Source organism: Loxodonta africana, chromosome 14 (assembly GCF_030014295.1).
Source record: "Loxodonta africana isolate mLoxAfr1 chromosome 14, mLoxAfr1.hap2, whole genome shotgun sequence".
Lineage (NCBI taxonomy): Eukaryota > Metazoa > Chordata > Mammalia > Proboscidea > Elephantidae > Loxodonta > Loxodonta africana.
Window position 1 is genome coordinate 42,574,422 of NC_087355.1, and position 13,035 is coordinate 42,587,456.

At 37.2% G+C, this 13,035-nt stretch overlaps 1 non-coding gene across 1 annotated transcript; it reads left to right on the forward strand.

Annotated features, from left to right (window-relative positions):
* The first annotated feature begins 8,182 nt into the window (after window positions 1-8,182).
* On the forward strand, window positions 8,183-8,285 carry LOC111750124 (U6 spliceosomal RNA). Its single transcript, XR_002785279.1, has one exon. It is a non-coding gene; the product is annotated as a U6 spliceosomal RNA (small nuclear RNA).
* The last annotated feature ends 4,750 nt before the right edge of the window (window positions 8,286-13,035 follow it).

The following is a 13,035-nucleotide window of genomic DNA, read 5'->3' on the forward strand; positions in this document are numbered from 1 at the left end:
TCTGTCCTATAGGGTTGCTATGAGTTGGAATCGAATTGAATTGACTCAACGGCAACGGGTTTGGTTTGGTTTTTTTATGGTTGTCTAGAAAGATACAGCTTTCCATTTCTGAGCTCTGACTCCCACTCATCTGAACTTCAAAAAATATTTTCCTTTAGGACAAAAGCAACCTTACCTTTTTGTGCTAGATTTACATCAGCATGTTTGCTTTCTGAATCTAAAAGCAAAAAGAATATTTCAGCTAGAAATACAAACCAAACAGAATGTATATTCTCTCAAGATGAGTATGAAAATGTTCAACTCATTTCACATATGTTTGAAATAAAACTTTCATATTAAAAAAGAAAAATAAATGATGGCTGTTAACATTCTTTTTATTATACAATATTTATCAGTCAATGCTGAGCTTAAGTGTCAACTGTTCTAGGAAACCTTCGCTGACCTTCCTATTCTAGATTACATACCCTACTTCTGGAAACCCTGGAACCTCATGCAAACATTTTGACATGGTATTTTTGCACCATGTTGTAAGAGTTAGTTTTCCAAAAAAAAAAGAGAATGTAAGGGAGCAGGGAAAATAGACTACTCAGAATAGAACATCCAGAACAGAACAGAACGTTCAGGCATTGTGAAGAATGTAACCAATGTCACTGAACAATTTGTGTAGAAATTATCGAATGTGAACCTAGTCTGCTGTGTAAACTTTCACTGAAAACACAATAAAATCTTAAAAAAAAAAAAAAAAGTGTTTATTGTCGCCTTCCCTACAAGACTCAAAGCCTCTCGAGGGCAAGGACATGTCTTTGATTGCCAAATCTAGAACATCTAGCAAAGTGCCTGGAACATTACAAGATTTTCAGTAAGATTGTTTAATTTGTTAATTTGTAGGTCATTTATGTTACCAAGGTAGGTGGGTGATCAGAATACAAATGTGCATAATTACCATGTCTACCCCACCTTTTAGAACTAAAGTACTATAAGAAAACAAAGGATAATCGCTGGAGTAAATACCATTAAAAATGAAAATACGGTTCTATAATTTTAGTGCTGAAGAATGATTCCCTCATTTTGAGCTGCCTCAGATTTCTTTTGAAACTTGAAAGGAGAAGACTTCTTTATTCAGTGGCTCCAATAGGTGTTTCCATTCATTTAACAAGGATATATTGTGTTCTAGGCACGTGGCTCTATATGCTAGGAGTATAGCAATGAGCAAAGCAAAAATCCATGCCTGAGAGGATTTTGTATTTCAATGGAAAGAGATAGTCAAATAACATGAATAAATACATATATTATATAAAACGTAGGTAGCGATATATGCTATAAAGAAAAGTAAAGGCCAACAAGGGAATAGAAAATGATGGAGTAGGTGGGGCTGCAGTTTTAGGGAATATGTGATCAGGGAAGGCCTCTGTCGTAAGATGAAATTGGACCAAAACCCTGAATGAAGTGAAGGAATAAATAATGTGCTTAAGTCTCTTAACTGTGAATTTTTCCAGGGCTGAAAGATGCTGACAAATGAGGGAAACGACTTTGTCATCCCAAGCAATTTTGGAGGAAGCCACCTCAGATGCTCAAAACAGCACAATGAGCACAGATTTCAGCATCAACACTAACTGGATTCTAAGCCATGACCCTAATTGAGCACCCTGAAATCTGTTTATAATTGCTAATCAGTGACTCTGTGACTTAAAGAACATAGACATGTGGCCCATGATCCTTGTATGTTGTCAACTTCTTTTATCTACTCAAAAAAGTCTGAACCTTGACCCATGTCGGGTATGTCGCTTGACTAGATTTTTCATTTATTTGGCCATTAAAATTTATAAAAATCTTTTCCATCTGACTTGAAACACCCTAAACTTGAGGAGTCCTGCATCTTTTTAACACTTCCTAGAACGTAGGACTGCATGGCTCCAATGACATAAAATGTATTTGTCCTGACGTTTCTCATTCTTTTGTCTACTTGATTACAACATCCAAGGTCACTCTATTGACATAAATATGTTTATGAAAACTCACCTCAGGCTCATATTAATATATTAATAGTTGATTCCAACTAAGGACAGCATAGAGCTGCCCCATAGGATTTCCAAGGAGCAACTGGTGGATTTGAACCGCTGACCTTTTGGTGAGCAGCCCAATGCTTAAAAAAAAACCAAACCCAGTGCAGTCGAGTGGATTCCGACTCGTAGTCGTAGCGACCCTATCGGACAGAGTAGAACTACCCCACAGAGTTTCCAAGGAGCGCCTGGCGGACTTGAACTGCCGACCCTTTGGTTAGCAGCCGTAGCCCTTAACCACTACGCCACCAGGGTTTCTAGCCGATGCTTAACCACTATTAATATAATGACTTCAAAATATCTAACTTAACCCTGTCACTTTCTAAAACGTCTCCATCAAAGCGCTGTTAAGTTGCAAACAGCCAAGATCATTTCTCTGAGGATGTTTGTTTTGGAGGGCTGTAGGGATCTGAACTTGAACAAGGAAAAGGAGTTCTCTGACTCCTTTTTAACAGGAGTTGAAATAAACCTGTGTAACGTTAGTGCTATTAGCACTAACCCAAATAGTTAAGTATTAAGCAGCGTTACAGAAGTGAAACTATCTGACGTGGAGGTAAAATTGCAAGATGCTGCCTGAGGTGCATAGTGCAACTTGCATTTCTAAATTCTTTAGAAAGGCTGTCTAAATCTGTAACAGTCTTTACAATAGACTTACATATTAATGATAGGTGCAATTGATTAGTCATTACTGTGGCAAAAAAAAATGATAGTGTTGTATTGTTAATTTTATGACACAACTCTCGAAATACATCCAAACTCATTTCATTTAACAGGTAAAAATAATGATTGCAAATATCTCAAATGTATACATTTTCAATTACATGTATATACTGATAACATAAAGAATATTTAGTTACACAAGTTATTTAAGGAAGCTCTGACTGTCTTTATTTACTAGATGTCTACTACTATCTTTTTAACCTCCAAAACAAACAAAAAATTCTCTAAGAATATTTTTATGTATTAAGGGAATATTTTGGGGGGAGGATGTGATGGTGGCCTAAGTTATAGAAATAATTGCCTTAATTCTCACTTGGATATGTGCAAACACAGTCTCATTCACTCTGAAAATTTGTCTAATATTACCATGTGCTAGGTCAGCATCATTCCTTTGCTGTTTTTAATTATTTGTAAGGCTGTTTCAATTGTTAATTGAGCCTATTGTGAGGTCATAAAACCCAGATCAGTATTTCCAGATCTACTAAGTCAGAATTCCTCGGGAGGAGAACTGAATTTTAAACGAGAAAATGAGAGGCTGCTTCTTACATTTAGGCAAATCCGGGGGAAACCCTAAACTAGGCTATTGACCAATTGCAAATAAAGCTGAGAATCGTCCTCTTGCATGTGGGCAAATCCTTTCTTTTCAGTCAAAACCAAAATCAAGAGTAAATGGGATGATTGTTAACTACACTGTCGAGAAAAAATATATATCATTGCAATAAATGGCATCACAGTTATCTTTGGAAGTAAAAAGACCTTGGGGATTCACTCTGGGTGGCAAATATGAGGCTAAGAGAACATACCAAGGAGAGAAGGAAGGGCCTCTCCTTTCCGTGAGTCACAGGAGTCCATTAGAATGAGATAGTAAGAAAAATGACATTTTCTTTCAGTAAAATGATATTTCAATGCTTTCTTTATATACTTTTATTCAAAGAGAGAATACCTTTGACTTGTTTAGTATAATGGAGATCCTTTAAACATGGCAAAAACTTTTAAATTAAGTAGGATAAGAACATTCCTGAAGCTGGGTAAGATGTACATATTTATTTTTAAATCTGCTTAAAGGCATAGAGAGCTAATAGGCAGTGAAGATTTGACATCTCAGAGGGAAGAAGAGCACAGAGAAATGAGTCCGATATTTAGCTCTCAAGGTGTTTTCTGTATCTCAAGAGGAACTGAGAGGCTGAGAAGCCGAAACTAAATCTTGAAAGTCTTGCAAGGCTAGGAAAAATAAAACTGGAGTTGAGGGTCCACTATAGAGAAATGGTCATCAGTATAAATACCCTAGATTTTAGTTGAGACCTCTGAAAGTCAAAACCTAGAAACAAAGGTAAACCACAATAAGTTGGGCCCTAAAAAGGCTGAATCTTATCTTCACATAAACTCAATTACTAGTTCAATATAAGTGATCTGCTTGACCCTAACTGCCTACTTCATGTAGCATAAATAGTCTCTAGAGGACAAGAACACAACCAGAGATTCAAATCATCTCTACAAGTGTTCACGCACAATGTTCAACATTAAATTAAGAATTACCAGGCAGACCAGGAGACAAGATCCAATCATCAAACACAAGCAAGCAAAAAAAAAAAAAAAAAAAAAGCAAAACAGACAGTAGAAATATACTCAAGGTGATTTTTTTGAGATATTGGAAGCACCAGACACAGACTTTTAAAAAGTATATTCAAGCTATTGGATGACATAATGAAGAATTTTAGTAGGAAAGTAAAAAATTATTTTTTAAAAAATGAAATGCAAACTATAGAATCTAAAAATACAGCTGAACTCTGGGAATCCCTTTAAACTTGGAACTGAAATCACTCCCAGAGGCCACCTATCAGCCAAAAGACAGAGAGGCTCATAAAATAAATAATATCACATGTGGGTACTATGCTCCTCTAAACAACCATCTAAATGAGACTAAATAGTCAACATTTACCTTAGACTGAAGATGAGAAAGTAAGGGGGAAGGGGGCAAGGAAGGAGATTAATGGAAATAGAACAACCAGAATGTAAATAATGAGAGTGCTGACACATTATGAAAAGTGTAACCAATGTCATTGAATAATATGTATAAACCCCCAAAAAAACCAAACCCACAGCCGTGGACTCGATTCTGACTCATAGCAAACCTAGAGGACAGAGTACAACAGCCCCATAGAGTTTCCAAGGAGTGCCTGGCAGACTTCCAGAATAATGTGAACAGAAATTGTTAAATGAGAACCTAATTACCTATGTAAATTTTTTTCCTAAATCACAATAAAATATATATTTTTTAATTTTTAGATGAATTTAGAAAGAAATGATCTTTAAAATACTACTCTGGTGGCGTAGTGGTTAAGTGCTACAGCTGCTAACCATAAGGGTCAGCAGTTCAAATCCGCCAGCCACTCCTTGGAAACTCTATGCAGCAGTTCTACTCTGTCCTATAGGGTCGCTGTAAGTTGGAATCGACTCGATGGCACTGGGTTTGTTTTTTTTTGGGTGGGGGTTTTCTTTCAAAGGCAAAACTATAAGGACAGTGAAAAGATCAGCGATTGCCAGGGACTCAAGGGAAGAGAAGGAGGAATGAGTAGATGAAATACAGTAGGGCTGTGAAACTATTCTGTATGACACTGTAATGCTGAACAAATGGCATTATGCATTTGTCAAAACCCATAGGACTCTATAACATGAGGAGTGAACCCTGACATAATTAACTATGAACTTTAGTTAATAATAAGGTATTAATATTGGTTCATTCAATTGTAACAAATATATCACACAAATGCAAGATATGAATAATAGTAGAAATGGTGTGCCAGGTGGAGGGTGTGGGGAGAGGTTGTATATGGGAACACCGTACTTCCTGCACAATTTTTCCATAAACCTACAACTGTGAGAGTTCCAGTTGCTCCACATCTTGGCCAACACTTGGTCCATCTTTTAAATTTTAACCAATATAGTATCTTTAGTGGTAAAAAACAAACAAACAGAAAAAAACAATTGAAATTATGATCCCATAGGTAAAGGTAACAGGGTTCAGACAGGAGAAAGAAAAAGCATTAGATATTTGAACAGAGGGAATATAATACGGAGAATTGTTGACTAGATATAAAGTCATTAACTAGGTAACTTAAAGAGTAGGAAAAGAACTCTAACATATCATGAAGCTAACTGCAAGATGTAACTACGGCGCCTACAGCAGAGCTGAGTGAACAAAGGAAAGAAAATATTAAAGCTTAGAAACATAGAGGAGAAACCCTGCAGAGCTGAAACTCAGGTCTCTGAAGAGGCACTGGAAGCTGGTGCTGGTGTCTCTGATCCTAGGACTTAAATCTGAGGTTCTGGGGCCTCTGGGGAAGGGCATAATGAAGCTAGTTCTAAAAGAGATGAAAACCTGTAAACTGATTTGGTTTTTTTTTTTTTTTACAGGTAGGTACTTCAAGAAGCATTACTCAGATAATGCTTAAAGGAACTGCCAGGAAACTGGAATCCCATAAGAAGTCAACAGGGAACAAAGAGGAGGAAGCAAGCCCCATCTTCCGTCTCCAAATTTGCAGTCTAGTGCTGCCCATTGACATATTCTAATGTGGGACCAGTTGACAAAGCAGAGATCCAGTTCAGCACCACAAAGTAGAGTACAGTAGGGTGGATTTGGAGCTGAGAGGCAATAATGTAATCAACCGCCACAATGGATTTAACATCAAGTTAAATTCAGGTGAACAGAGAATTATTTAATTAGAAGTTGGGTCAGAAAATACCAGGCTTGAAGGTGTAGAGAAAAGTGATAGAAAATACAGAAAAGTTCATAAATTATAAGGTCTAGCATAGATGTAAACAGAGTCCTAGAAAGAGAATAGGGAGTAAGACTGAAACAATACACTGTTTGAAGGGATAGTGATTAAGAACTCTCCAAAACTGACAAAAGACTTTGAGCCACAGATTCAAGGAGTACCAGAGACTAAGCATGATAAATATTGAGAAAAAACACACCTAGAGTCATCGTTGTAAACCTTCTGAAAATAAAAAACAAAGTGAAAATCTTTAAACCAACCACCAAAGGGAAAAAAAAATTGTTTTTATTTTCTCATTGAGGCTATTCCAACTCATGGAGACCCCATGCGTGTTAGAGCAAAATTGTGCTCCACAGGGATTTCAATGGCTGATTTTTCGGAAGTAGATTTTCAGGGTTTTCTTCCGAGGCACCTCTGGGTAGACTTGAACCACCAACCTTCCAGTTAAAAGCCAAGTATGTTAACTGTTTGCACCACCCAGGGACTCCTAAAGCAACCAAAGTGGGGGAAGTATCAAAGTTCCCCCCCCGCCCCGGTTTCCTTTGTATACCTAGAAATAACAGGTGATCCCATTTTAGTGAGTGTTACCACCAAGCACTCAGTCATCCATGCCTAAAATGTGCTTGATATCTCCCTTTCTCTCACTCCTACATCAGACTTATCAAAAGTTCTTTCGTTTTTGTTTCCAAAACATATCTCAAGCATATCCTTTTCTTTCTATCTTTGCTGCCATCATCTCCATCTTTACTACTGAAATAGTCTCCAAATGGTTTTGCCACACTCATTCTGCCTGTCCCAATCCATTCTTTACACCATTGTCAGAGAAATCCTCCATAAATGCTAATATAAACAGTATAAAACATTGCCCCACCCTTAAAAAATATTTAATTTAGTTGAAGAATAAAATATTAAGCAACATAAAATATTAGAAAGTGATAAATGAGAAATATAACCATGAGCTAAGTAGGTAGGAAAAGAGAGATTACTTGCAGCCAAAATTATTGAAAAATAAAAACACTTTGAAAAGAAAGAAATGGTTTAATTAGATATTAAAGATTTAGTACTCACTGCTTTTCATACTATGACTTCATGGCCGTAGTACTGCAACCAATGAAGACAGCTGAATGGCATTTATTCATATGTGAGTAAAGGGAACATTATTTTCCTGAGAAAGATGACCAAATACAACATTAACAGGTTTCACAAGATTCCACTCAAAATTCAAAGTGATTTTATTTTAGATAAAATGATTCGAAGGTTGATCTAAAAAATAGATTAAAATAATACTTTTTTGAAAAAGGAGACTAATTCAAAGAGAACTCCTTTAATAGTTATTAAAACATATTTATAAGGCTCCAAATATTAAAATAGCAGGACTTTTTCACTAGAATCTACAGATAGAGGTTTGGAATAGAACAACCTTAAATCAGATTTTACATGTATGTACACAAAAATTCAAAATCTATAACAACAGAAAGATCAGGCACTCGCAGGGAGAGAGCAAATTATGTTGGAAAAAATGGCTATTTGTCAAAAAACTTGGTATAGATTTTCAGCAAAATTAATTCCAGATAGATAGCAGGGTTAAATGTAAAAATTAAACCATAAGGCAACTAGGCTATGCATTTATTTCAGCAGCAAATATACTAAAATTGAAGCAATACAAGGAAGATTGACGTGGTCCCTGAGAAAGGATGACATGCAAATATTTTAATCATTCCACTTAAAAATTGAAACAAAATACTTTAAAAAGAGTAAGTATAAATGAATAATCAACTTGTCTAATAGTACATAAAAGCAATTGAAAAAATGAAATTAATAAAGGCCAATGAATTTCACTACATAAAATTTTAAAACGTGCATAATTTTTAATTGCAAATAAAAGTAAAATTGGAAACATGAAAAAATAAATTTGATTAGGATTTAATATTCTTAATATATAAAGGTTTCATTAAAAATTAAAAGAAATGCTCTTATACACCACAGAAAAATAGGTAAAGAAAATGAACAGAGGAATTTTAGAAGGAATTAAAAGAATAAAACAGTAACCAAAAAAATTAGAACAATATTGAAATGCCATTCTCTCTATTTAAAATTTAAAAGGTTTATAAAACTATTAATACTCTTTGCTGGTGAGGATGTAGTGAGGCAAACACTTTCATGGGCCACTGGAAGAGTTTTAAATTACAACAATCTTTCTAGAAAGCAGTTTGACAATAGCATCAAGAGCTAAAAGAGTCTTTTCACTTATAGTGCCATTTTTTAAAATTCTGTTCATGAATACTGCTTAAGAGCATGGTAAATTGCATACATAAATAAAATGTTTGTTGTTCTTGTTAGGTGCTGTCGAGTTGGTTCCAACTCATAGCAACCCTGTGCACAACAGAATGAAACATGGCCCGGTCCTGCGCCATCCTTACAATAGCTGTTATGCTTGAGCTCATTGTTGTAGCCACTGTGTCAATCCACCTCGCTGAGGGTCTTGCTCTTTTCTGCTGACCCTGTACTCTGCCAAGCATGATGTCCTTCTCCAGAAACTGATCCCTCCTAACGACGTGTCCAAAGTATGTAAGACGCAGTCTCGCCATCCTTGCCTCCAAGGAGCATTCTGGCCACACTTCTTCCAAGACAGATTTGTTCGTTCTTTTGGCAGTCCATGGTATATTCAATATTCTTCGCCAACACCACAATTCAAAAGCGTCAACTCTTCTTCAGTCTTCCTTATTCATTGTCCAGCTTTCACATGCATATGATGTGATTGAAAATGCCATGGCTTGGGTCAGGCGCACTGTAGTCTTCAGGGTGACATCTTTGCTCTTCAACGCTTTGAAGAGGTCCTTTGCAGCAGATTTGCCTCATGCAACGCATCTTTTCATTTCTTGACTGCTGCTTCCATGGCTGTTGATTGTGGATCCAAGTAAAATGAAATCCTTGACAACTTCAATCTTTTCTCCGTTTTTCATGATGTTGCTCATTGGTCCAGTTGTGAGCATTTTTGTTTTCTTTATGTTGAGGTGCAGTCCATACTGAAGGCTGTGGTCTTTGATCTTCATTAGCAAGTGCTTCAAGTCCTCTTCACTTTTAGCAAGCAAGGTTGTGTCATCTGCATAACGCAGGTTGTTAATGAGTCTTCCTCCAATCCTCATGCCCCGTTCTTCTTCATATAGTCCAACTTCTCATATTATTTGCTCAGCATACAAATTAAATACGTATGGTGAAAGAATACAACCCTGACGCACATCTTTCCTGACTTTAAACAAATCAGTATCCCCTTGTTCTGTCTGAACAGCTGCCTCTTGATCTAGGTAAATATTCCTCATGAATGCAATTAAGTGTTCTGGAATTCCCATTTTTCTCAGTGCTATCCATATTTTGTTATGATCCACACAGTTGAATGCCTTTGCATAGCCAAAAAAACACAGGTAAACATCCTTCTGGTATTCTCTGTTTTCAGCCAGGATCCATCTGACATCAGCAATGATTTCCCTGGTTCCACGTCCTCTTCTGAAACCGGCCTGAATTTCTGGCAGTTCCCTGTCGATATAATGCTGTAGCCGTTTTTGAACGATCTTCAGCAAAATTTTGCTTCCATGTGATATTAATGATATTGTTCTATAATTTCCACATACAGTTGAATCACGTTTCTTGGGAATAGGCATAAATATGGATCTCTTCCAGTCAGTTGGCCAGGAAGCTGTCTTCCATATTTCTTGGCTTAGATGAGCGAGCACCTCCAGTGCTGCATCTGTTTGTTGAAACGTCTCAATTGATATTCCATCAATTCCTGGAGCCTTGTTTTTCGCCAATGCCTTCAGAGCAGCTTGGACTTCTTCCTTCAGGATCATTGGTTCCTGATCATATGCCCTCTCTTGAAATGGTTGAATATCGACTAATTCTTTTTGGTATAATGACTCTGTGTATTCCTTCCATCTTCTTTTGATGCTTCCTGCGTCGTCTAATATTTTCCCCATGGAATCCTTCATTATCGCAATATGAGGCTTGACTTTTTCTTCAGTCCTTTCAGCTTGAGAAACGCCAAGCGTGTTCTTCCCTTTTGGTTTTCCATCTCCAGCTCTTTGCACATGTCATTATAATACTTTACTTTGTCTTCTTGAGCTGCCCTTTGAAATCTTCTGTTCGGTTCTTTTACTTCATCAATTCTTCCTTTTGCTTTAGGTGCTTGATGCTCAAAAGCAAGTTTCAGAGTCTCCTCTGACATCCATCTTGGTCTTTGCTTTCTCTTCTCTCTTTTCAGTGACCTCTTGGTTTCTTCATGGATGATGTCTTTGATGTCATTCCACAACTCGTCTGGTCTTCGGTCACTAGTGTTCAATGCGTCAAAACTGTTCTTCAGATAGTCTCTAAATTCAGTGCAATATACTCAAGGTCATATTTTGACTCCCTTGGACTTGCTCTGATTTTCTTCAGTTTCAGCTTGAACTTGCATATGAGCAATTGATGGTCTGTTCCACAGTCGGCCCCTGGCCTTGTTCTGACTGATGATATTGAGCTTTTCCATCATCTCTTCCCACAGATGTAGTCAATTTGATTTCTGTGTGTTCCATCTGGCGAGGTTCATGTGCATAGTCGCCGTTTATGTTGGTGAAAGGTGTTTGCAATGAAGAAGTCGTTGGTCTTGCAAAATTCTATCATTCGATCTCCGGCATTGTTTCTATCAGCAAGGCCATATTTTCCACCTACTGACCCTTCTTCTTTGTTTCCAACTTCTGCGTTCCAATCGCCAGTAAGTGTCAATGCATCTTGATTGCATGTTCGATCAAATTCAGACTGCAGCAGCCGACAAAAATCTTTTATTTCTTCATCTTTGGCCCTAGTGGTTGGTGCGTAAATTTGAATAATGGTCGTATTAACTGGTCTTCCTTGTAGGCCTATGGATATTATCCTATCACTGACAGCGTTGTACTTCAGGATAGATCTTGAAACGTTCTTTTCGACGATGAATGCAACACCATTCCTCTTGAGTTGTCATTCCCAGTATAGTAGACTATATGATTGCCTGATGCAAAATGGCCAATACCAGTCCATTTCAGCTCACTAATGCCTAGGATATTGATGTTTATGTGTTCCATTTCATTTTTGATGATTTCCAGTTTTCCGAGATTCATACTTCATACATTACAGGTTCAGATTATTAATGGATGTTTACAGCTGTTTCTTCTCATTTTGAGTCGTGCCACATCACCAGATGAAGGTCCTGAAAGCTTTACTCCATCCATGTCATTAAGGTCGACTCTACTTTGAGGAAGCAGCTCTTCCCCAGTCATCTTTTGAGTATCTTCCAACCTGGGGGCTCATCTTCCAGCACTATATCAGACAATGTTCCGCTGCTATTCATAAGGTTTTCACTGGCTAATGCTTTTCTGAAGTAGACTGCCAGGTCCTTCTTCCTAGCCTGTCTTAGTCTGGAAACTCAGCTGAAACCTGTTCTCCATGGGTGACCCTGCTGGTATCTGAATACTGGTGGCATAGCTTCCAGCATCACAGCAACATACAAGCCCCCATAGTAAGACAAACTGACAGACACGTGGGGGAAATAAAATAGGTAAGTTAAATATTAAAACCAAGAATAAAACTGCATATATAATATGGTTGTGAATTTGTAAATATGTACAGAAAATACTAGAAGGAAATACACCAAAATGTTAACAGCTGTCATGTAGAAATGGTCAAGGGTAACTGACTTTCCCGTTCTTTATATTTCTATTTCCAATTTTCTTTTTCTTTTTTGCATTACTTCTATAATCAGGAAAAAATTACATCATAAATTAGCAAAGGCAAAACCATTGCCGTCAAGTCAATTCTCGACCCATAGCTACCCTATAGGACAGAGTAGAGCTGTCCCATAGAGTTTTGAAGGAGTGCCTGGTGGATTCAAACTGCTGACCTTTTGGTTAGCAGCCATAGCTCTTAACTAGTACCTCACCAGGGTTGTTAAACCCAATCACTGCTCACTTATGAGACTCTGGCATGCGTCATTTTTTTCTAACTCATCTTGTGGATTTTATTTATACAGTAAAGGACTGAACCTATGTCTATGCCTTGAATTGCATCAAACACAATAAACTATTAATACATTTTAAATAATATTTCAAGTGAGAACCTGAATTTTTGATTCAAATCAGAAATAATTATATGAGGTTTTTTGTTTGTCTGTCAACTCTGTACACATATTCACTCTTGTATCATGGAGAAGAGGAGCCCTGGTGGCACAGTGGTTAAGTCTTCAGCTGCTAACCTGAAGGTTGGTGGTTCAACCCCACCAGGTATTCCATGGGAAAAAGATATGGGAAACCTTTATGGGGCAGTTCTACTCTGTTCTATAGGGTTGCTATGAGTCAGAATTGATTCAGTTGCAATGAGTTTGGTTTGGTTTGGTGTATCATGGTGAAACTTACAACTATTTCATAGAAAAGTTTTGCAAATAGTTAACTTCTTGAGCTGCTTTTCAAAAGGATGGA